General features: G+C 37.4%; 1 long non-coding RNA gene across 1 annotated transcript; it reads left to right on the top strand.

Annotated features, from left to right (window-relative positions):
- The first annotated feature begins 1,186 nt into the window (after window positions 1–1,186).
- Window positions 1,187–26,636, top strand: LOC113469569. Its single transcript, XR_003392938.1, has 3 exons — window positions 1,187–1,416; window positions 10,803–10,853; window positions 26,498–26,636. It is a non-coding gene; the product is annotated as an uncharacterized LOC113469569 (long non-coding RNA).

Below are 26,636 nucleotides of genomic sequence, written 5' to 3'. Positions count from 1 at the left end.
CAGATAATCTTATAATTATGTTTGCTTATCCACGAATAGCATTTTTTCTACCATAGATACGTACACGCCTAATTGACCGCAGAAATTTCACTTTGTTTTTGGTAGATGCAGGCAGATAGGTATAATAGCAAAATTCAGAATTCAGGCCACATTTGCGTAAATGAAAATTACTTCTCCTACAAATTACATACATAAAATTTATATTTCCAATATACAGGAATACAAAGAAAAGGATTGAATGGCCGACTGGATAGGGTGCTGCCTTTAAATGATAATTCAGAACCTACCGTTCCCAAGTACCAATCAAATGGACCTGACACTCGGTTGACTGGGTATCTGGAACTCAAAGATTCGAGTGGGCTGCGGCTATAATTAATTTAATCAATTGTGGAGCAACATTTCTTACTGTCAAACTTGTCGACTGCAAATTTTCCCCAGGTCTTGTTCCAAAGTCCATTAGCTGACTATTCTGCTAATTAAGAATTCTGAAGAAAAAATAAATGAATCACATTATGGTAATTATTCCGAACATCTAACCAGTGGGAACACGTCTGGGTTTATAAAGAAAACAACTAGGTTCATTAATAAAACCAAGTAAAAGATTAAAAGCATCAAGTCTAATGTCTAATCATGCAAAGGTGTTGCATATGGTAATTATTCCGAACATCTAACCAGTGGGAACACGTCTGGGTTTATAAAGAAAACAACTAGGTTCATTAATAAAACCAAGTAAAGGATTAAAAGCATCAAGTCTAATGTCTAATCATGCAAAGGTGTTGCAACTTGCAACCTTGGTTGGAAACATTGAAACGATACAATAGATACATTATAAGAAGTTTCTCGTACTATCAAAGTGGTAAATTAGAAAGGATTTTAGAATTGAATCATGATAAACAAACACTTTTTGCACTTATCTGTGTGACAAAAAAATCACTTGATTAGATAACAATGTAATGTAATGACATGGCTAGGTTGACATTTTTATTTTTCACAAACTAGTCATGACTACACCTGAATTAGCAATGAGAAAACTTGTTTATAAACTACGTTTTGTAATGCTTATACACATCTCATTCATGAATTCGTTTGCTGTTAGTTTAAATTTACTTGATTAGATAACAATGTAATGTAATGACATGGCTAGGTTGACATTTTTATTTTTCACAAACTAGTCATGACTACACCTGAATTAGAAATGAGAAAACTTGTTTGTAAACTACGTTTTGTAATGCTTATACACATCTCATTCATGAAATAGTTTGCTGTTAGTTTAAATTATTTTAACAATCCGTTGAACCAGTGTATTTTCTTGCTTGGTTGGAAATTCCACCGCGAAAGAACCGGGAGAAAAACATTCAATTTGCCAATTACCTTACTGATTCGTGTTATTTCGAGTTTATATTTTTTCACAATACAGTAAGTCTGCATACAAAAACTGTGTTTTTCAATTTCATTAATGTGTTATTGTGTTGTACAGGCATAGATTTTACACATCCTACATGTTCGTATTTATTTGTCCGTGATTTAAGCGCGCAAGCAGTTCAGTTGGCGCATTGAATTTGAGAGCTTATTTTTATTATTATGAAATTTAAAAAATAAATCCCAGTTGGAATTCTATCATGTGAACTAATTTTCTGATAACGCACACAAGCCCCGTATAGCGATGTGTTCACATCAACAGGCAGGTAACAAATGATATTCATTGATGAATAAATAAAATAAATCCGACGTCGACATCGTCTTCATCGAATTGAAAATTTCAGCAAATCAGACTTAACAAAATATTTATATTTATACCTACTGGGTTCATCGGCATTAGGTTTGGAAATAAACTTGAAATTCGAGAGCTTTTTATGTACCTACTTAAATTACTGGTACATGCGCTATTAATTGATTGCCTTCAAACCATATTATAATGTCAATACCTACAAAATTTCAGTAAGAAAACAATGAAAAATCCTGAACTTAAAGGAAGTGTATTCAAATGACCAGAGGAACAATATATCTACGGAACAATGATGATGATGATTGTTCCTGTTCTTCCACCAATTGATGTAGGGATTGTACCCTACCAAAATACTTATACATACCTATACATAACTTGAAGTACTTACTTATTTCTCTCAGCTACCAATATTAATATTTTCGGAGTACCTACTTACCTAATTCCTACTAATTTTTTGTTGTCCTTGCTTTCGTTTTCTTTTCACACCTCATTTATCCTCGGATCTCTTCCTACCTCAAGGCCTTCTATTTTATTTCCGAAGATTAAAAAAACAGATTCCACAAGAACATTGAGTCGGAGTACCTACTTACCTAATTCCTACTAATTTTTTGTTGTCCTTGCTTTCGTTTTCTTTTCACACCTCATTTATCCTCGGATCTCTCCCTACCTCAAGGCCTTCTATTTTATTTCCGAAGGTTAAAAAAACAGATTCCACAAGAACATTGAGAGTGAAGTAAAAACTTTTATGATAAACGTCCGGCCATAAACAAAATAACACAAATGTGTTTTCTTTTTTATGGTTATTTTTATTTTCTTGTAAAATGTTTTCCATGCGTTCAGACTGGCCATAAATAAACTGTAATTAGTTGTGTGAGTCATAAATTCCCAATATGGAGAAGGAGAGCGCAGACTTTTTCGTAGCACCTGTCAGCTTCTCCTTGTGCAAGAATGTTTACTGTGCCTTTCTACAGTATACTGTGCCTCACTTCTGATGAGCTATCTTTATCACCTATCTGCCCCAATGGTTAAGTTTCAGAGGTTCTGTTAATAGTAAACTCTTCCCATCAGGAAGGGAAGTTTCGAAAGTATCACTAACGTCTTTCGTTATAGCTTCAAACGTATGGTATGGGGAAGGAAATTTTGTCCTTATAGAAATATAGGTTATAGGAAAGATTCTCTAAAGCTATCTAATCCCCAGCAGTTCAGAACAAAATTGTGTCAAAGTACTTTGGTAACAATAGTCCTGTTTAATTCGGAAGCCGACTCAAACCTCCTGAAAGTAATCTTCCATAGCTCAACCATGGAACACAATAGCTCGAAATTTTCTTCAATTCTTCTACGAGGAATTTCTTTGGAGTGCAATCAGGGTATAGCACTTTTTACGATGAGCATTAAAAGATATTTTTTCTTCACACAATATCTTTTGAGCGTCGTTTTCCTTGAGTAAAATGCTCGTAAGTACCACGGCAAAAGAATTGTTCAACGGTAAGTAATGCTTCATCATTATCAAAATGAAGAACATTGGTCACACGAGGAAACCCGCCTGGGAAAATCGTGTTCGGTGGAGTGGTACTACCAGGTACCAGTTGTGGTGAAGCAGGTTTTTCCCCCTATGCCAGATTGGCATAATTGATGAAAATAGAAAAATGATGATCCACGTGCTTGTACGGCTGAGTTATGGTATGCAATGAGTTAATGAGTAATAACTGTTCTAGGGAAGATCTCCTGATGTAGGGAAGATCTCCTGGTGTAGTAGTGATAAATCGTCAGATGCTGGACTTTCACGTGCTCGTACGGCTGAGTTATGGTATGCAATGAGTTAATGAGTAATAACTGTTCTAATACAATCTAGGGAAGATCTCCTGATGTAGTAGTGATAAATCGTTAATCGTCAGATGCTGGACTTTTTTCCTTGGGAATGTTTGCACTTTATCATGTTTATTTTTGCAATATTCTGAATCATGTGTCCGTTCTCCACGTCTCGTCCTGTAAATTGAACTTGCAATTTATCGTAGAGGGGATGATTATACCTAACCTACATTCACGATGGAGATAGACATCATTTCAGAAACCAAATCACATTCGGCCCTAGTGTTCTGGTGTGCTCGTCTCAAAGAAAAAAATCTCTAATTTTTCTATTGTCATTTTTTTCTGGCAGCAATTTTTCTTCTCCGACGCTGGTGACTTTTCCTCTTCTTGTGGAAAATATGGGAAAAAATATTTTATTTTTCAACATTTCCAACCTTTTCGCTATGTGTATAGTATATGAAAAGCTCCACAAATTTATCTTATTTTTATTTCTTTCTTTTTTCTCCGAGAGCACTCTTTCTCTCCCGCCGTTAAACTTATCTGAGTGTAAGAAATGTCACCCAGAAGGAAAATTTGTTCCATTTTGACTTGTTAAATAAAAAAAGAAGAAGAAAAAGAAAGGAAAAGAAGACGCATATAAAAAATACCTTTTATTTTACCCTGGTGACAATTTTTATCTTTTTCTCTGGATAAAGAAAGACACCAGACCCCCATCCCCCTCTCTATCACACCCACAGAAACGTTTTAGCGTTGTTTTTCATATATTTCATACATCAGCAAACTTTTTATTTTAAGCTTTTATATCTGGGAAGATTGTCCATTGTCTGAAAATATGAAAATGAAGAAATTAGTAGCTCACCGGTCAAACAATTTATAATAGTGTGCTTGTCAAACAATTATTCCACAAGGAAATTTACATCAAGTTTAACAATGACTTCTAGGAAAAGAAGAAAGAAAATTAGTGTAAGTAGTATGTAGGTACAACTGATTACTCCAGAATATCTTGAGTCATATTTTTTGTGATAATGGGTAAGTAAACAATACACTAATACTACGTAATAACTGGCTATTTTTTTATTGTTTGCTTAATCACCTAATCACAGCTTTCCACCAGGTCGGTAGCTATTGTCTGGGTTACAGACCGTCAGTGTATCGTCTCGCCATGTCACGTAACACCTCGAGGTGAGGACGCCATATTGAATAATGACAAGTCAGCATAAAGGTATTTTATCACACGATAGCACGATACTATCGTACCGACATGAAGCATTAGACTGCAGGCTGCTACTGCTAAGCGCCTATGCCAGGGATTTCCAACTTCCATGTGTATGCGGGCCACATGCTACATTGGCAGATACTTCGCGGGCCACATATACTGGGGAGCAGGTCTGTATCCAGGATTTTCTTGAGGAGGATGGGGGGGAGGTGGATCCTCCATTTTCAGAGTTCACCCTATATAGTAAGAGAGCAAAAATCAAGCCCGCGGGTAATCTAAGTACTTCCCTTGTCTTATTCTTCCCCTCTTTTCTCTTCTCGTCCACATTTCCTTTCTTTCCTATCATTCCTTCTTCACCTCACCCGTCCCCTCCCTCTTCCGTTAACCGCATTAGTACAAAAGCAATCTTCCTTAGAAAACATTGAAAACTCATTACAATCTGTTCATCTTTTTGAATGCGGGGAAACATGATTTCATTTTGGGAGCGAAATTCTTGGAAATGTTCATTTAGTTTACCTGGAAATTTGGCTTCAATGTCAAATCGAAATTCTTTTTCGCATGTGTGCTTGCAAAGAGTTATAATCACAATCGAAATAGGAAAGAGGGAGCTAGAATATGGAGGAAAGAGGGAGAAAAAATTGCAGGAACCAAATGAACCATGATAGAAAGAGTCCCTTTTATCTCGAACTTTGTTGAGTAGGTGTAAATTAAATGAGCCCTAGTGTTAAAATAAACGAATCAGATCTGCTAACGAAAAGTTTACTTTGAGTTTTAATCAAATTCATGAGAGGTACTTGGGAAATCTTGAAGAAAACTTCTAAAGGTAATGTTATACCAAGCGCGATCATTTTTCCACAAACATTGGCTTGCAAACAGCGTTCGTGTGTGGGCGGAGTTGATCCGGGTGCTGTCGGTTAAGCGCGCATTGTTTGCGCAAAAGAATTGTTCAACGGTAAGTAATGCTTCATCATTATCAAAATGAAGAACATTGGTCACACGAGGAAACCCGCCTGGGAAAATCATGTTCGGTGTAGTGGTACTACCAGGTACCAGTTGTGGTGAAGCAGGTTTTTCCCCCAATGCCAGATTGGCATAATTGATGAAAATAGAAAATGATGATCCACGTGCTTGTACGGCTGAGTTATGGTATGCAATGAGTTAATGAGTAATAACTGTTCTAATACAATCTAGGGAAGATCTCCTGATGTACGTATAGTAGTGATAAATCGTCAGATGCTGGACTTCTGAAATCATACGATGCGGATGCGTGAAATTGGTTTCTTATCCAATTATAAGTGTATTCAATATGCATTGCATCCATTCCAATAAGTTACTGGTAACTATGCAGTATTCATATACTCAGAACTTTTTGACAAAGCTCAGTGGGTACCTAGGTGCACAACTTTTTGATCCCACATCACTTGAAATTTAATTACTTCAAACCTCAATTCTTGGAACTTAAGGAAAGGAAGGGGAATACCTTCAAAATTGATTTGCCCCCCATTAACATTGACCCCATAGTCCTCCCCCTCGATTAGGAACCACTACTGTAGACTCTTGACAAATATGAGTAGATACTAGGTACCTTCAAAATAAAAGAGGAAAAGAGAGTGGAGACATTTTGATACAAATTTCTGTCAGCACAAAATTAAGACAAAGCCCTCTTTCCTCCTCAGCTTGGCAAGTTTGTATATCCTTTGATATCGAAATTGTTTAAAAATATTGGATAGGGAAAAGTAAACAACCAAGCTCCAATTTTCATTCAGGCAAAAATCCCCCCATTCCATCTGAATTGATCTACTCTCGAAGGAAAAGGTGGGGCATAAAGGAAAATTGATACTGGAATTTTCTATTGGGGAAAAAACATCGTTTGAATATTCTTCAATTTCTCGATCAATTGTTTTTCTTGAAGCAATAAATGTATCTACATACCTATTTAACTAGAGGTGGTTTCCTCAGTATACAGGGTGGACTCAGAACTTTTTGACAAAGCTCAGTGGGTACCTAGGTGCACAACTTTTTGATCCCACATCACTTGAAATTTAATTACTTCAAACCTGAATACTTGGAACTTAAGAAAAGGAAGGGAAATACCTTCAAAATAGATTTGCCCCCCATTAACATTGACCTCGTAGTCCCCCTCGATTAGGAACCACTACTGTAGACTCTGGACAAATATGAATAGATACTAGGTACCTTCAATATATGAGCAGAAAAGAGAGTGGAGACATTTTGATACAAATTTCTGTCAGCACAAAATGAAGACAAAGCCCTCTTTCCTCCTCAGCTTGGCAAGTTTGTATACAAACGAAAATCCCCCCAAGGTACAAACTCAGACACATTGTTTGTACGAGGGATGAAATTCTAGATCTAGAGGGATAAAGGGAGATGCAGGGATAAAGGTGTACGACATGCGGGATAAAAACTTTCTGGTCCCTGCCCTGAAACTTTAGACGGAAAGTTTGTTATTAAATTTGAAGGAGGAGGGAAGATTTTCGAGGAAAACTTAAGGGGATTTTTCCCTTGTGTCTCTCAAGGTTTCCATTTCTGGTTTTCATAATACTCGGGAACAAGATTCTCGTCAAAAACGGTCCTGGTAAATCCCTAGAACAGAAAATGGTGATCAAATTTCATTCCGATGAATATTCGATAGCAATCGCGTAACAACAGGCAGATAAACAACTGATGCATTCAAATGATCGAATTACAAGATTACAACATAGATCTGACTTGGTTCAGCTCAAGGTTTCCATTTCTGGTTTTCATAATACTCGGGAACAAGATTCTCGTCAAAAACGGTCCTGGTAAATCCCTAGAACAGAAAATGTTGATCAAATTTCATTCCGATGAATATTCGATAGGAATCGCGTAACAATAGGCAGATAAACAACTGATGCATTCAAATGATCGAATTACAAGATTACAACATAGATCTGACTTGGTTCAGTCAGTAAATGTGCCTTTGTTCCTACAAAATATATAGGGAACAAAAGGTATAGGCACCTACAAAGGTAGGTAATATTCGATAGAAAATGCAAGGTATGGAGGTTTTTTTTTATGTAAAAAGTCAGTGTAGAACAAGGGTGAAAGATGAGAGAGCATAACAGGCTGCTAGATGTGAGATAAACGTGATGTATGAGCTATTATAGAAAACAAATGCCAAAAGGCAGATATGAAGAAAAAAGGGGAGAGGAAGAGAGAGGAGGAGGAAGAGTAGGGGAAAATGAGAGAAATACCTACAGAGATAGGAGGGGCAAGACCAATCGGCACGGTACGGCGGGGCCTATTACCTACCAGTCGTTAGATCAGTTCTTCATAAGAGTACATACATTCTGTTCATGTTTCTTCGTGTCCAACATACAGTCGACTATAATCTAATTTTATTCTGGAGGGGCAATCGAGGTAGTGAGAGAAAGGGGGAGAGAGGAGATGGGAAAAGGAAGAGGGGTTTATATTATAGGAAGACAGGAGGAAGTAAGAGGGGAAGAGAGAGGAGGAGGAAGAGTAGGGGAAAATGAGAGAAATACCTACAGAGATAGGAGGGGCAATCGAGGTAGTGAGAGAAACGGGGAGTGAGGAGATGGGAAAAGGAAGAGGGATTTATATTATAGGAAGGAAAGAGAGAGAGAGATAGAAAGGGAGGGACTAAAAAAATTCTGGAGGAGTTGTTAAGTCTCATATGCATCAGGGAAAATGTGAAAAAAATATAGACATTCATAGATGGGATGAAGGGAAGCAGAGAGCACAGATAGGGAAGGAGAGAAGGGAAAAGGAGGTTACATTAACTTAACTATTCCTAGAAAAATGCAGTCTTGTGTTTATTGTACTATTACCATCATTGGTTTATGATGCTCTCAGAGTTGTTATAAGTTATTCCAAGCTGCTCCATTGCATGCTTCTCAGTTCTGAAAAGTGATTTGCATGATCGGAGGGGCAATCGAGGTAGTGAGAGAAAGGGGGAGAGAGGAGATGGGAAAAGGAAGAGGGGTTTATATTATAGGAAGACAGGAGGAAGGAAAGAGAGAGAGAGAGATAGAAAGGGAGGGACTAAAAAAAATTCTGGAGAAGTTGTTAAGTCTCATATGCATCAGGGAAAATGTGAAAAAAATATAGACATCCATGTCATCCATAGATGGGATGAAGGGAAGCAGAGAGCACAGATAGGGAAGGAGAGAAGGGAAAAGGGGGTTACATTAACTTAACTATTCCTAGAAAAATGCAGTCTTGTGTTTATTGTATTACCATCATTTGTTTATGATGCCCTCAGAGTTGTTATAAGTTATTCCAAGCTCCATTGCATGCTTCTCAGTTCTGAAAAGTGATTTGCATGATCTTCATAAAATATGAGGTGAACTCTCAGAAGGAACCCATAGCTATAACTACCCTAGAGTGGTGTTACCTACAGCTATTATTGAATTCTCAGCACATCAAAATAAGGTTAAAATAGCTGATCTACTACCTACACATTAGTCTTGTTTTCGGCAGCATAGTTACTAGACGCCTATTAGGCATGGTCCAATTTGAATATCATTTTCAGTCAGAATCTCCTCCTCCAAGTGGCTCACCATCTTTTTACCTTCTAGAAATATGATGGTATGTATTTTTTATATACTTTTTCTTCATTTCCCCCCTATGAATATGTTTAGAGATGTGAGTTACAAAATCACAAGATTGATATGGCAAGTTCCCCCTACTAATGAAGGGGACAAAATGAATGAGACCTGAGGGAGTTTTCTCATTGAAAATAAAGAGCCAATTTGAATATCATTTTCAGTCAGAATCTCCTCCTCCAAGTGGCTCACCATCTTTTTACCTTCTAGAAATATGATGGTATGTATTTGTTATATACTTTTTTCTTCATTTCCCCCCTATGAATATGTTCAGAGATGTGAGTTACAAAATCACAAGATTGATATGGCAAGTTCCCCCAACTAATGAAGGGGACAAAATGAATGAGACCTGAGGGAGTTTTCTCATTGAAAATAAAGAACGAACAAAATGAAAATGAAAAGAGCGTATAAATGTTTTGTATAATATTGGGAAATTGGGATGCTATTGAGAATGAAAAGGTAAAAAAGTCCCCCTCAATGAAGAGGGGAAAAGATGAGTTGAGGGAGGAAGAGGAAAGTGATAATAAGTGGAAAGGGGGAGGGATCTGACTTGAGTCCCGACGTAACCTCTCACCTCCAACAAAGGTTTCCCTCCCCGAATTCACACAATACACCTTTCCACGGAGGAACACCAGATGAGTCCGAGAATCCCAAATCATATGGGACGCAAATCGGATGATTTGGGTGTTCCTCCGTGGAAAGGTGTATTGTGTGAATTCGGGGAGGGAAACCTTTGTTGGAGGTGAGAGGGTCTCACGCAGGCTGTCTAATGTGAGATATTAAACTAAAGAGGTTAGGTCTTTTGGTCTAAAGCTGACAATCTTCATAAAGATACACAACCCTTTTCAATCTTCAATGTTCCTTGTCTCTCTTAAACTGAGTTGGGTTACAATGGCGTGCTTTCTGCGCTATCGAATTATTTTCGAAGGAATCAGCCCGAATCCTACCATAATGGTGGTTTGGGTATTTATTGTGATCCAGAAAACAATACACAGAGCCAAAGTTCAACCATTTTCTCCGTGTCTTCCTCTTACTATTACTGTTTCCATAACTAATTTTACTGAGATATTTTACAAATGAAATTGTCGTGATAGTGATGGACGGTCAAACTTTCTTGACTTGGCGGGGCGGAGCGCTACCGCGCTCCTTTATACGATACCTCTTCGACTCATTCCGAAATTTCGTCTCAAGACATGAAAGTTTTCTATAAATACATACCTATACCGAGAATTCCCGAATTGCAATGTAAGTCCCGAATTCCCGTTATATCGCGACGAAAGACTCCAAAAGCTCACTGTTTAGTGTTTATAGCTCTGTGTATATTTGACAATCTGAATCTAACTATTACGCTTATCACATTGCTTACTCCACTTTACACAATACCTGTGTGCTATTGTATGTATTATTGTTTCTAATGACTTCTTTGTTATTTGTGTTTCAGGTGAGTGTACCATATTGGGCGTAAATGCAACATATATTCAGATATGAGAAGGTAAGATAAACATAATGAAAATTGAAATATAAAAGGACTTCATAGAAAAGCTGGAATCCAGCAGGAGTGAGATATTATCCTGCTAGATTCCTGATACTCAAGGTATCAAGAACCTCTAACAGGATTTCACATTTTGTAAAAAGTCGAACTTTTGATGTTTTGTGATTTACGTCTTTTGTTATACACGCCGCGCCGAAAGGTCTCGTGTAAAGCATCCACGCCTTATGCAAGTTGTGACCTTGAAAAAAAAAGGGTGTCATCCATTTAATAAAATTCCAGAAACACTGCACTCATCCTATCTTCCGTGCTGGCTTACGTGCATGTCCCGTTTCCCCAGTAGGTATAACATGGTATTGTATTCCGTGTAAAGCATCCACGCCTTATGCAAGTTGTGACCTTGAAAAAAAAAGGGTGTCATCCATTTAATAAAATTCCAGAAACACTGCACTGATCCTATCTTCCGTGCTGGCTTACGTGCATGTCCCGTTTCCCCAGTAGGTATAACATGGTATTGTATTTTTTGTGTAATGGATGTCATTCACGCGATTTTCCATAGAAGATTGCATAGGACAGGGATTCCCAACTAGCGGCCCGCGGGCCACATGTGGCCACCAGACCGTTTTTGTGGCCCGCGAAGCTTTTAGGGTGGGTACCCGCGGGCTTGATTTTTGCTCTCTTACTATATGGGGTGAACTCTGAAAATGGAGGATCCACCTCCCCCCCATCCTCCTCAAGAAAATCCTGGATACAGACCTGCTCCCCAGTATATGTGGCCCACGAAGTATCTGCCAATGTAGCATGTGGCCCGCATACACATGGAAGTTGGAAATCCCTGGCATAGGCGCTTAGCAGCCTGCAGTCTAATGCTTCATGTCGGTACGATAGTATCGTGTGATAAAATACCTTTATGCTGACTTGTCATTATTCAATATGGCGTCCCCACCTCGAGGTGTTACGTGACATGGCGAGACATGACGATACACTGACGGTCTGTAACCAAGACAATAGCTACCGACCTGGTGGAAAGCTGTGATTAGGTGATTAAGCAAACAATAAAAAATAGCCAGTTAGTACGTAGTATTAGGGTATTGTAGTGTTTACTTACCCATTATCACAAAAAATATGACTCAACATATTCTGGAGTAATCAGTTACATACTACTTACACTAATTTTCTTTCTTTTTTTCCTAGAAGTAATTGTTAAACTGACGATACACTGACGGTCTGTAACCCAGACAATAGCTACCGACCTGGTGGAAAGCTGTGATTAGGTGATTAAGCAAACAATAAAAAAAATAGCTAGTTAGTACGTAGTATTAGGGTATTGTAGTGTTTACTTTCCCATTATCACAAAAAATATGACTCAACATATTCTGGAGTAATCAGTTGTACATACTACTTACACTAATTTTCTTTCTTCTTTTCCTAGAAGTCATTGTTAAACTTGTATAAATTTCCTTTGTGGAATAATTGTTTGACAAGCACACTATTATAAATTGTTTGACCGGTGAGCTACTAATTTCTTCATTTTCATATCTACTCTCCGTACGATCTATCAATTATTCCACTTATCCACTATGACATGTTAGAGCTTTAGGTTCTTTCACACTTTCCTCTACGTAATTATATTGGATTTTAAGGATATAACAGCACAGCTATTCCATATTGAAATCATACGATGCGGATGCGTGAAATTGGTTTCTTATCCAATTATAAGTGTATTCAATATGCATTGCATCCATTCCAATAAGTTATCTACTGGTAACTATGCAGTATTCATACATAATCACGTGGTCACGTCTTCAATGTACGTACTAATAATAGTACTAATGTTCTGGTAGTTCGGGCTTCGGGTCTCAGTAGGGCTTATATTGGTACGGGATGGGTCGGTTGTACTATTTGATCCCGCTCGTGTGATTCTCATGATTCAAGATGAACATACACAGAGACCTCTCCACGTACTGGATTCAAATTTGTGTAACTCCCCCATCACCATCAGTTACATTTGGGTCAGTACTCACTACTCAGTACTTAATGGTGCTCTGAATATCATAGATGATAAATCCTTTTTACTCCAATGACCTGAGCGCTGACCTTTCCTAATAACGAACTTAGATCAGGAAAGGAACAGGTTCAATGCGTCTTCTTCAGATTTGGTTGGATAAAATCTTATCAATGGCTTTGGCTATACCAACTGGGATTCGAACAGCAGTCCTTTAAGTTACGAATCCAATTACCCAAGGTCCAAGGGATCTGCAGCAACTGGAACAAAATAATACAAACTTGAAGTTCAAAATTATACATCTTTTGAACTGTAGAACACTATTACGAATCGCTTTGGTTATGCTTGCTTTCCGTGTCCGTGAGATAGGCTCTGGTTTTAAAAAAACTGGGATTCGAATACCAATTCCCAAGACAATTACCTACAATAACTGGGACTTCAAGTCAAGAGAATACCTAGATCGTTTGAACTATATATACTATATGTCATACTGACTGTAAATGCATTATCACAGGGAGCAAGCACATGATACAGGATGCGTGAGACGAGGCAGAGTGTTATGTTTAGTAATTAGCTCTCCAGCGCCAGTGAGATGGGATATCCTCAATCAAAAGATCTCCACAATACTGCACAAATGGAAATTGTTTTCGTCATGAATCAGTTTGGCTGTGCTTTGATTATGTTTAAATTAGAAATAAAGAACCCATAAGTCACTAGACTCATGAGGTTATTGTTATTGGGTATTTTAATCCCAAGAAACATCTACCGTTGAACCTTTGACACGTTTGGCAACGTAGCCTACTTTTTAGATGACTCCTTGCTGCCATATTCAAATGGATAAGGTATAGACTCATGAGGTTATTGGGTATTTTAATCCCAAGAAACAATACAAGAAGGTGCGTACCCAGTACCCACTCTTGGAGATGGCAAGAATTTTCCCATTTCAGAGCGCATTTCTTATACAAAAGCAAGATGAAAATCATTATTTCGTCTCAAAGGTCAAATTTAATAGACCAATCGGCACGGTACGGCGGGGCCTATTACCTACCAGTCGTTAGATCAGTTCTTCATAAGAGTACATACATTCTGTTCATGTTTCCTAACGTCTCCAACATACAGTCGACTATAATCTAATTTTATTCTAAGAGTACATACATTCTGTTCATGTTTCCTAACGTCTCCAACATACAGTCGACTATAATCTAATTTTATTCTAAATAGGTTTCCGTGTAGGATACTCAAGGTATCAAGAACCTCTAACAGGATTTCACATTTTGTAAAAAGTCGAACTTTGGATGTTTTGTGATTTACGTCTTTTCTTATACACGCCGCGCCGAAAGGTCTCGTGTAAAGCATCCACGCCTTATGCAAGTTGTGACCTTGAAAAAAAAAAGGGTGTCATCCATTTAATAAAATTCCAGAAACACTGCACTCATCCTATCTTCCGTGCTGGCTTACCTGCATGTCCCGTTTCCCCAGTAGGTATAACATGGTATTGTATTTTTTGTGTAATCGATGTCATTCACGCGATTTTCCGAGTAAGTAAACTGCTACTGAGTAATTTGACTTACAATAATAGCAGCGACTTGCTCTACAAGTCGACGGGCGAAGGCGACGAGACGTTACGAGATCTATCCTACATTTTAAACAAGAGAAGTCCCAACAGTTGCCCTTCAACTTGATCTCATCCGACCTCTGAAACATCTTCCGAGTGCTTCATATTGAAGCTTTGAACAAATGAACAACTTCAAATGTCCAAAGTTTACAGGGTGTAAACAGTTCAAACCGCACTAGCTGGTACTGTTGTTAGTTGAGATCATCTCCAGTCTCCCGTATAATTTACAGAAATTATGTATGCCATTCTTTAGCTCTTGAACTCTTTCAGTCCATCTTCCGAGTGCTTCATATTGAAGCTTTGAACAAATGAACAACTTCAAATGTCCAAAGTTTACAGGGTGTAAACAGTTCAAACCGCGCTAGCTGGTACTGTTGTTAGTATAATAAGTACTCTTGTAGCTTTATGAGACTTCTCTTCCGGTGATCTCTATTCGTGCAGCCCTGCAGCCGTAGAATTCTGGAGGTTCACATGCTGAATTCATTTGTGAGATCATCTCCAGTCTCCCGTATAATTTACAGAAATTATGTATGCCATTCTTTAGCTCTTGAACTCTTTCAGTCCATCTTCCGAGTACTTCATATTGAAGCTTTGACCAAATGAACAACTTCAAATGTTCAAATGTCCAAAGTTTACAGGGTGTAAACAGTTCAAACCGCGCTAGCTCGTACTGTTGTTAGTAGTACTCTTGTAGCTTTATGAGCCGTAGAATTCTGGAGGTTCACATGCTGAATTCATTTGGACACGGATAAGTAAGTAAGTAAACTGCTAATACTGAGTGACTGTTGTTAATCTCTATTCGTGCAGCCCTGCAGCCGTAGAATTCTGGAGGTTCACATGCTGAATTCATTTGGTAAGTAAGTAAGTAAGTAAGTAAACTGCTACTGAGTAATTTGACTTACAATAATAGCAGCGACTTGCTCTACAAGTCGACGGGCGAAGGCGACGAGACGTTAGGAGATCTATCCTACATTTTAAACAAGAGAAGTCCCAACAGTTGCCCTTCAACTTGATCTCATCCGACCTCTGAAGCCTACCTACTACTTTGGGCAAAGAATTAGAAACATATAAAAACTTCGAAGAACCATTTTGGCTTTATAAACACCCGGTTCCCTTCAAACACTAACAGTTGTTGAGCACAATTAAATTTAACTACGGTTAAGTGATTGTTTGAGCGACTTCAAGACAGACAGATTAATTGCCCTGAATGCCCAAGCCCAAGTTCTCTTTGTGTTGAGAAATTCGAGGCTTCAAGTTTCCGGATATGGCAGAGAACAAGAGCGATGTCTGAACTTCATGATTTTGGGCTCTGATCTCTTTTGTGGAAAAAAAAAAACAAGATGAAAGGAATACTTACTACTTGTATATCCAATGTACCTATAATAATCTTTGTCAATTACAAAATCTGCCCATCTAAATGTATAGGTGTTCTACAAGAAAACTACCAAAGAGAAAGCAAAATATCAACGCTCATTCTAATCACCTGTGAGTCTTATGACCTGATACACTTTCTGTACCTACGGGTATTTGAAAAAGAAGAAGAATACGAGAGAGGGGGAAAAATGAACCGAACCCATTTTCCACTCCGAGGTGAATATACCTCTGAAATACCCACACGGAATTCCCTATTTTTATCCTAAGAGAGAAAAAAAGTTTAAACTTTTTTTATATATAAAAAAAATTCCCTAATCCCCCACAGATAACAGGAAAAAGTTCAAAACCAAAACAAGTGTGATTAGTCATTGAATAAAAAAAAATGTTCGTCCAACTTTTGTTGCTTCCTCTTGAGAAAATGTTAAGAGTAGACCTGGTTCCCCTCATTGTTGGCCTTGGCCCATTTTGGGAACAAAATTTTTCCAAGTGTTCCCTTAAATTCCAAATACTTACATACTTGCCTGTAGCAGTCTCCTCAGGAGCAACGAGCAACATATAGGATCTAGAAACTAGACAGGTAGCCGATATGATTGAAGAAAGATTGTTAGAAAATTCTGCTTTTGTTCTTTTGTAAAGTGTTCTAAGTCTAAGAGTTTCAAATTTCAACTTGCATCGGTATGTAGGTACCTATCTATCTACTAAATACTCTGAATTTCGCAGTCTTTTAATTTGATTGGTGATTGAACAAAGCGACTCACTTCAATCATTCTTCTGACCGGCGAAGAACAAACAAACTTTCAAGTGTATTGCCTTTTAGAAAATCTTTTTTTATTCTATGAATTCAAATATCTGGAGCAAGCTTCGTGCACAACTATCTGATAAAGAAAAACCAACCGTCATCATGATAAAAAAAGAGAGGAAATTTAATTTGTATTTTATGCAAAGAGTAATTAACGGTCACATTAATCCTCTTTGCTCCTGGCGTTGCTATGAAATCAGCGAATTTGAAAATAGTAAATAAACAACATCGCACTGGCAACACTGTATAGGAAAACCACATGATAGCTGTTTTCATCGTTAAGGTCAGGATAGGTGAGGAGAGAAAGCGGAGGAGGTGTGAAGTGTGTTCCACTTCCATTGCAGTTTAATGTTATTGTTGGTATCTTACTGGATGGGTTGTGGAGACATTAGTTCCTTATTGGACAGGCTGGGGACATATTAGTATAAGATATTTCATTTTACTAATGTAATGTATTGTGTAGCATTAAAAACTGCGTCCATTTGTCCTTCAACCATACCTTGAGCCAGAAAAGGTCTGGATGGGTTGTGGAGACATTAGTTCCTTATTGGACAGGCTGGGGACATATTAGTATAAGATATTTCATTTTACTAATGTAATGTATTTTGTAGCATTAAAAACTGCGTCCATTTGTCCTTCAACCATACCTTGAGCCAGAAAAGGTTTCTATATCCGTATAATGTAACTCCTCCATTTTAGGCGAAAATGTGACTCTTGAAACTCGACTATTCCTGCTGATAAAATCCGTTCTTTCCTCACCAAGATAATGTTCGTACAAGTGGTACCACATTATATTCACAAATTTTACAACACTAAACTACTCGTGTGTTCTTTCGCATTATTGTTCGTGAGAAAGAGGATGTGAGGAGGAGAAGAAAGCAATTTAAAGAAAATTTATTTTCCGAGGAGGGCAAAATGATAATATGAGTAACAACAGTTCCTTGTGTTTGATAGTTAAATGCTGGTAAACACTCCAAGCGCTATTATCTTTACACGTGAACTGTTTATTTTAATAATCCTCGTCGGGGTTGAGAAGGAAAGCATCACAGAAGCATTGTGTCAGGAGAGAGAAAAGAAAACAAAGGAAAAGAAGAAAGGAACAAGAAGGAGGAGGAGAAAAAGAAGAAGAAGGAGATGAACTGTTTATTTTAATAATCCTCGTCGGGGTTGAGAAGGAAAGCATCACAGAAGCATTGTGTCAGGAGAGAGAAAAGAAAACAAAGAAAAAGAAGAAAGGAACAAGAAGGAGGAGGAGAAAAAGAAGAAAAAGAAAAAGAACAAGGATGTATCTTCGTACAAGTCATGTAGAAATAACTTATAAGTCTGTTAGTGTACTAACTTATACTGTTGTAGGTACGGAATACATACGAGCAAATGCTGATATACGTTTGGAAGATATTCAGTATCTACATACACATCTAGTGTATAAAATAGATGATATTCTACAGATATACTCATACAGTACGCTAAATGGGGACCCTGTCATTGTTCCAGTTTGCAAAGAACTCATGTGAATTATTCATAGGTAGCTCTTGTTCCTTCCTTCATTATACTAAAGAGCAGCTCAAGACGAAGTATATGTTGGGAAATAAAACCTTCTTCGGAAAATTCATCTTGGGGGCTTCCCGAGGTAACGGAATATTGGGCTTGATATTTCGGATACAAATCCACCTGGTAAATCTGAGTGAAGAATGCCTTAAAAGGAGTGATCTGAAAAACGGAATTGTTAGGACATTTTGAACCGCGTTCATGTAATCAACAATGCCATTAGAATCGTTCTACGTCTAGAAAAAAAAGTGGATAACCGTTTGAAATTCATGTCATTTTATCATCCGATTAGTGCAGTAATGGACAGGACCACAATCTGAGATTTAAAGTTTAAAATCAACCAATTTTGCTTAATCCGAGGTAAATTAAGTTTAAAGCCAATCTTCCTTTGCAAAGGACCACCAGTCCACCACCTCTCTGTAATAGCAAGTGCATAACTGATAACTGACTCTATTTCGAGTCTATGCTTCAACCACTAACTACTGAGCTACAGCTACTCCCGTTTTATCATCTCTGTGGGTTTTGACGTAAATTTCTGTGACTTTCATTTCAACTGAAACATCGAGCTTGGAGCTTGGAGGGTACCTAGTACTCTAATATTCTGGGTCAGACTGGGACACAGAACAACAAACATTTCTGAAGGTGTCATAAATACGTCTTGACGTTGAATATCATTTTCATGAAAGCTCTGCGAATCTGCCCCTAACTGTTTGAGTGCATTAGTTTTGTTTTACAGTAGCTTTTAAAATCAAATCTGAGTTCCACGTGTTCCAGCTCCACTTCTAATTTAAGCACCAGGTCATCAACGAGCACACAGAATAGAATACCTAGAATATACCTTGTTTATCCTGCAGGAATGAGACTGAAAAGTCCCTTTACTCCCGCAGTCTAAACAAGGTCTTTATATTTCATGGGTAAAGTTTACAAGTATGCAAAAATAACCTTGGTATATATAATACAAATATTTTGTTGGTGAAAAAATTGTGAGAGGAATAAGGGTATTGGGTGTTGTTAGTGTGATCGTAGGACTGAAAAGTCCCTTTACTCCCGCAGTCTAAACAAGGTCTTTATATTTCATGGGTAAAGTTTACAAGTATGCAAAAATAACCTTGGTTAAAAAGAAAAAAAAAATATATAATACAAATATTTTGTTGGTGAAAAAATTGTGAGAGGAATAAGGGTGTTGGGTGTTGGTAGTGTGATCGTATATCCAAAAGTGCAACTCAGGACAGCAGACAAATGAACCTCTCTATTTGATCCAAGTTCTAATAGACGAACGTGATATTGACTATATTGACACATGCATAATTACCATTCGTAATAATCACGTGGTCACGTCTTCAATGTACGTACTAATAATAGTACTAATGTTCTGGTAGTTCGGGCTTCGGGTCTCAGTAGGGCTTATGTTGGTACGGGATGGGTCGGTTGTACTATTTGATTCCGCTCGTGTGATTCTCATGATTCAAGATGAACATACACAGAGACCTCTCCATGTACTGGATTCAAATTTGTGTAACTCCCCCATCACCATCAGTTACATTTGGGTCAGTACTCACTACTCACCATTCGTACTACAGGCTGAAGTGTACAACACATTGATAATCAATTACAATTGTACATGATGGATAACATGCCACAGTGACATATGAATGACATGTGTTCTTTTGCCTTTTGCTTTATATACAGGGTGGCTATCTAATGAATCACATCCTAGTCATCACAAGAAACAAATAAGGTGTACCAGTATACCTACTCGTATATTCACAAGAGGTATCTGCCTTCCTGGATTCCCCCATAACTCTATAATAATGGCATATCCCATTGAAGATTAAAAAAAAAAAAAATCCCCTTGGCCCTAACTTAACAATAAAATATTTTTTCAAATTGAAGAATTGTTTCCACTTTAAAGGTTATGAAGGGGTGCTCGAAGGGTTAAAGTTTGCCTTCGCTGATATCTACCTAATTCCTCATATCCTTTTGGAAAACGAAACATGAACCAAATTTCGGCTCACCCTATATATCAGATCGTTGTCTTGGTATGCGCTAATCAAATATATTATCGATTCACAATGTAATTTTTATTTCCTAGCCACTATTATTATTTATTGTTGTTCTTGATCATACGAGTTCTAGATGAAGTCATTGCCTCACAACAGGTTCTATTTATAGAATTTCATTATAAAGTTCTATAAGACTAAACACACATTGCGTTCTTTCTAAAGTTCAGATTTATCTGCCTGCTTTGCAAACCTGCATGGCTCGTTCACCATGGGTTAAAATAAGCGCAATCTAATTCATAAAAGTTTCAACGATAGCATATCTATCCTACCTGCTATAATCTGTTATATCAAATACCCATACTTCTATTGTATTGTGGATATACTGCGGGATATTATAATCGGATTAGGATTCGAAAATACAGATGTCCAAATTTCAGATGTGCCTGCTTTGCAAACCTGCATGGCTCGTTCACCATGGGTTAAAATAAGCGCAATCTAATTCATAAAAGTTTCAACGATAGCATATCTCTCCTACCTGCTATAATCTGCTATATCAAATACCCATACTTCTATTGTATTGTGGATATATTATAATCGGATTAGGATTCGAAAACACAGATGTCCAAATTTCAGATGTGTCCCTACATATTTTGAGTTGGCAATTCACCTGTTCCATTAATGTGGCAATAAGATTCCAACTGGTATAAGAAATCTTCAAAAAATGATAGGCAAATAGGCACCTACCTATCTTAACTTACGAACGCGAACGGCTGGCTTTCTCCTATCCTGTCTTCCTTCTCCCTTCGATTTTGGGACGATAAGACCTTAGCAGTTACAGTTACCTCTGTCAAACCTTAATAAACCATCAGGGTCTAACACTGTACAGTGTATACGTATACTTTATCATCGTAGTGTACTTGCCTCGTGATGAAATATTGTAGATAGATCCAAGTAATGAAAATCCCCATTCTACTTCCTGCTTTTCTTTTTCCTCCACTTGCCTCGTCGCCAAGTCTCTCGTTATACCGTTGTTACCGTTTTCTACAGCAAACGTCATAGTTATCATACCACGGGACCCGGGAGTAACTTATACTCGGTACGTTACTCATATGTATCTTCGTACAAGTCATGTAGAAATAACTTATAAGTCTGTTAGTGTACTAACTTATACTGTTGTAGGTACGGAATACATACGAGTAAATGCTGATATACGTTTGGAAGATATTCAGTATCTACATACGCATCTAGTCTATAAAATAGATGATATGCTACAGATATACTCGTACAGTACGCTGAAAGGGGACCCTGTCATTGTTCCAGTTTGCAAAGAACTCATGTGAATTATTCATAGGTAGCTCCTGTCCAGTTTGCAAAGAACTCATGTGAATTATTCATAGGTAGCTCTTGTTCCTTCCTTCATTATACTAAAGAGCAGCTCAAGACGAAGTAGGTATATGTTGGGAAATAAAACCTTCTTCCGAAAATTCATCTTGGGGGCTTCCGGAGGTAACGGAATATTGGGCTTGATATTTGCTCCTGTTCCTTCATTATACTAAAGAGCAGCTCAAGACGAAGTATATGTTGGGAAATAAAACCTTCTTCGGAAAATTCATCTTGGGGCTTCCCGAGGTAACGGAATATTGAGCTTGATATTTCGGATATAAATCCACCTGGTAAATCTGAGTGAAGAATGCCTTAAAAGGAGTGATCTGAGAAACGGAATTGTTAGGACATTTTGAACCGCGTTCATGTAATCAACAATGCCAGTAGAATCGTTCTACGTGTAGAAAAAAAGTGGATAACCGTTTGAAATTCATGTCATTTTATCATCCGATTAGTGCAGTAATGGACAGGACCACTAACCACAATCTGAGATTTAAAGTTTAAAATCAACCAATTTTGCTTAATCCGAGGTAAACCAAGTTTAAAGCCAATCTTCCTTTGCAAAGGTGCACCACCTCTGTAATAGCAAGTGCATAACTGACTCTATTTCGAGTCTATGCTTCAACCACTAACTACTGAGCTACAGCTACTCCCGTTTTATCATCTCTGTTAAGAACAAGGAGAAGAGGAAGGAGAGAAGGGATAAGCACAGAAATGAAAGTGCTGTGTCTAGTTTGGCGCTCACGGTTTTGACGTAAATTTCTGTGACTTTCATTTCAACTGAAACATCGAGCTTGGAGCTTGGAGGGTACCTAGTACTCTAATATTCCCATCCAGATATTAACCAAAGTCATTGTTGCTTAACCCTTATTTCGTAAACGGTAAGAGACATCGAAAACATTTGGTCATTTGGATAGGAATATTCTAATCTATGTGATTTTTCACGCCGAATCGAATGGTGCTACTTCTAGAACTGTCCGATTTACGGTTGAGAAGTTGCGGGTTCGATACTCCCCTGTGTCAACAAATTTCCCTTTTATTCGTGAATCGTTACCAAGTAAGCATGTGAATAGTTAAACCCATGTGATTTTTCACGCCGAATCGAATGGTGCTACTTTTAGAACTGTCCGACTTATTATTTTAAATACGTATTTCGTAAATGTAATAGAAAGTCGTGTGATGTTCACACCAGATTTTTTTTTTATCTCCTCCTCTTCTTCTTCTTCATCATCATTATCTTCTCCTCCTTCATCTTCTCCTCCTTCTTTTTTAAATGTTTTCCTTATTGATACTTCAGCGCGCTCGTTTTGTCAGATCTGTGGGTGTGTTTGTGAGTACATCTCGTATACTTACTTGATAAGCACCTTGTGACCATACATGTAAAATCCAAGTGCATTAGTGTCACACAAATTGATACAATCCAGCAAGACTTATGGGACGTAGATACATATCGGCTGGCTTCAGAAATGTCCCTATTATCCTACGTACTACGTACTAAATATTACTTACTTGATAAGCACCTTGTGGCCATACATGTAAAATCCAAGTGCATTAGTGTCACACAAATTGATACAATCCAGCAAGACTTATCGGACGTAGATACATATCGGCTGGCTTCAGAAATGTCCCTATTATCCTACATACTACGTACTAAATACCGAAATATTGTATACCTATAGCTAGATATCAACCAGTCTAATTGTTTTTTAATGAGGCAGATTCGCCATGTAGTGGCGGTATCTTTTGAAACCGACTTCGCCATATATGAATTTTATAATGATAATTATTAATGATAAATGATAATAATTAATAAAAACGCATGAAATATCATAACATCATATGAAATACCTACGACGAGTTCATGCCACCCATTGTTTAAGCAAAACAATGTAGAGAATTGAAATCAAGAAATGTTTTGGTGAATACGATATTTTTTTAATTAGTTATTATAGTTATGCGACGAGATTCCTTTTGGCTTCTGTTAAGAAATATTAATTTGATTCCGCGAGCCTCTTTGGTCAGTCGATTTTCCTCATTTGGAAGAAGAGTTTTTGCTTTGTTCAAAACATGTGTAGGATTTTCGCTGCCTATTTTTGCCTTACTTGCATGAGATGAAAAAATAATTGTGTAAATTATTTAAATGTATGTACCTTCATAAAAATGATTAAGGAGCTTGTTGGAATACGAGAGAAAAAAGCGGGTCCAAATTCAGAAGTAACTTTTAAATTCTCCAGGATTACTCCTCACATGCCAAATTATATTGGCCAAGAAAATCATTATTTTAGCATATTAATTTACCAACATTCTTAAGCATCTATAATCTACATATGTACCTTGTACCTATACCTACTTCTTCGAGTTATTCTAGCGGTGAGCTATTATAGTTTAAAGTAAATTGGCTGGGCGATTTTTTTTTTTTTTTTTTTTAGGATTTTCAGTAATATTGCACCCAACCAGTACAACATTGCCCTTTCGGTACGAGTATTTGCGATTGTTTTGAATGTATCAATAGTTTTGGACGATAAACACTGGAAGTAGGAAATTGCAAAATTGATTAGGGGCACTAGGGGTATGATTAGAAAGAACCATTGTTGTCTGGATGCTCTCTTTCTCTCTCTCTCTCTCTGCGCCCAGATGGTTGAATGTTTAATAGTTTTCCATTGTGTCTCGTCTTTTGCATTAACATTTTCCATATAATTATTTCATGGAGAATCCAATTTACATTTTCACACTTAATTACTTTGAGGAAACTCCTCTATCTCTTTCCCTCCCACTCCTTTTCTTCTCTCTCTCTCTCTCTCTTTCTCTCCCTCCCTCTCCCTCTCCCCTCTCACTCCCACTCTTATTCTCTGCACTTTATCATCCCCCAGCCTTTTTGACAAGTCACTTAGTCTCTGTTATAAGCACCTAGATTTGAGGGGGGACAAAGAGTTTGAAACTTTAAAACTGCTAGTGTTAGTACATTGTTCATAGCTTTCCTTTTACCCTTGAACTTCGAGCTTTAAAAGCTTTTGAGAATAAAAGGAATAAGGAAAGTTAGGAGAGCAGAGAACTTTTTCCTGTACAAACTCCCATCCTACCTCTACAAACTATTCAACTTCTTTAGTGTTGTAAGACTTATCGCCTATCCTTTCGCACGGCTAATGCAACCCGCAACATGAGACGTAAATTTCCAAGTAATTTAAGTGGAATACAGAGGGATCGGTGATGGATAAGAAGATAAAATAGACTTACAAGTCACTTAGTCTCTGTTATAAGCACCCAGATTTGAGGGGGGAAAATAGTTTGAAACTTTAAAACTGCTGGTGTTAGTACATTGTTCATAGCTTTCCTTTTACCCTTGAACTTCAAGCTTTAAAAGCTTTTGAGAATAAAAGGAATAAGGAAAGTTAGGAGAGCGGAGAACTTCTTCCTGTACAAACTCCCATCCTACCTCTACAAACTATTCAACTTCTTTAGTGTTGTAACGCCTATCGTATCGCACGGCTAATGCAACCCGCAACATGAGATGTAAATTTCCAAGTAATTTAAGTGGAATACAGAGGGATCGGAGATGGATAAGAAGATAAAATAGACTTAGAGATAAGTTAACAAGCAAATAGTTGGTGAGGAAGATTCTGGAATACCTGGAAAGAGCCTTGTGAAATTTTCCTTGAGATATTTTCTCGCTAAACCGCCAGGCGGCCACAATGTATGGAAAGTTTTTTCTTGGCAAGCTCGCTGAAAGTTTTCTTCTCCTTGAGGTTTTCTTCGTTGGAAGCGACTGAAAGACGAGGAAAACTTATGGGGAACTTTAAGTGAAATGGAGTTTGGCGAAAGATAAATACCTACGCGATATTGTTTTCAATATAAGTAAATATTTCAATGTTGAGTAAAAATAGAATGATAGGTAGTTAGTTACCTATTTAATTGAACGTAGATAGAGCTAGTTTTTTCTTGGCAAGCTCGCTGAAAGTTTTCTTCTCCTTGAGGTTTTCTTCGTTGGAAGCGACTGAAAGACGGGGAAAACTTATGGGGAACTTTAAGTGAAATGGAGTTTGGCGAAAGATAAATACGCGATATTGTTTTCAATATAAGTAAATATTTCAATGTTGAGTAAGAATAGAATGAGAGGTAGTTACCTATTTAATTGAACGTAGATAGAGCTGCTATTGTGAAAGTTTCTAAAGGCCCCTACAACTCCTACAAGCGGCAAGTTTACTTCGTACTCCGTGGATTCATAGATTCGCGAGATGAATTTGAACCGGAAATCCAGTATAGCCATAAAATGGACTGCGTCCACTTTGATGGAACTCCTTCCTAAGAAGGCTGTTTAAAGTGTTTTTGTTTGCCGAAATTCTTGGTAAAAAATTCAATTAAACTGATTCATAGATTCGCGAGATGAATTTGAACCGGAAATCCAGTATAGCCATAAAATGGACTGCGTCCACTTTGATAGAACTCCTTCCTAAGAAGGCTGTTTAAAGTGTTTTTGTTTGCCGAAATTCTTGGTAAAAAATTCAACATGAGGTATGTAATTATTTCATAATTAGAATTTTCCAACTTCCAACTATCATATTATGCTGTTTGGAAATTGAACATTTTTTATTTAAAAATTAAAACAGATAGGTAAAAATAAAAATATATTTCTATCAAGACATTTTTTTATTTACCTTTCTTTCATAATAAAATTTGAATGCCTTTTTTCTCTCTCTCTCTTCATTTGAGAAAAATAGAAAGTAATAAGAGGTTTTCTATTCAAGCATTTTTAATCAAGTTTTAAGAATTTTAATTTGAAAAAGCTTGCGCGTCTTTTGTCTTTTCACAGGGAACGGTTAGTATATGAACTGTGAGAGAGAGAGAGAGAGAGCTTACACGTTCACATTTCTTGTACTTGGCTGGAATGTGTGAGCTCGAGATTTGAATTTTTCTATGTTTCAGATAATATCCTGAATGCAGACTACGGAGAGAAAGTGTTTTGGGACCTTCAACTCAGGTAAGAATTTTATTACTATTTTACCAATGGTAAGTATATCGCGTCGGAAAAACGATTCAGATAAAATGAAAAACAATCCAGTTG

Source organism: Diaphorina citri, unplaced genomic scaffold (assembly GCF_000475195.1).
Source record: "Diaphorina citri unplaced genomic scaffold, Diaci psyllid genome assembly version 1.1 scaffold1139, whole genome shotgun sequence".
Lineage (NCBI taxonomy): Eukaryota > Metazoa > Arthropoda > Insecta > Hemiptera > Psyllidae > Diaphorina > Diaphorina citri.
This window is presented reverse-complemented; position numbering and strand designations above follow the sequence as displayed.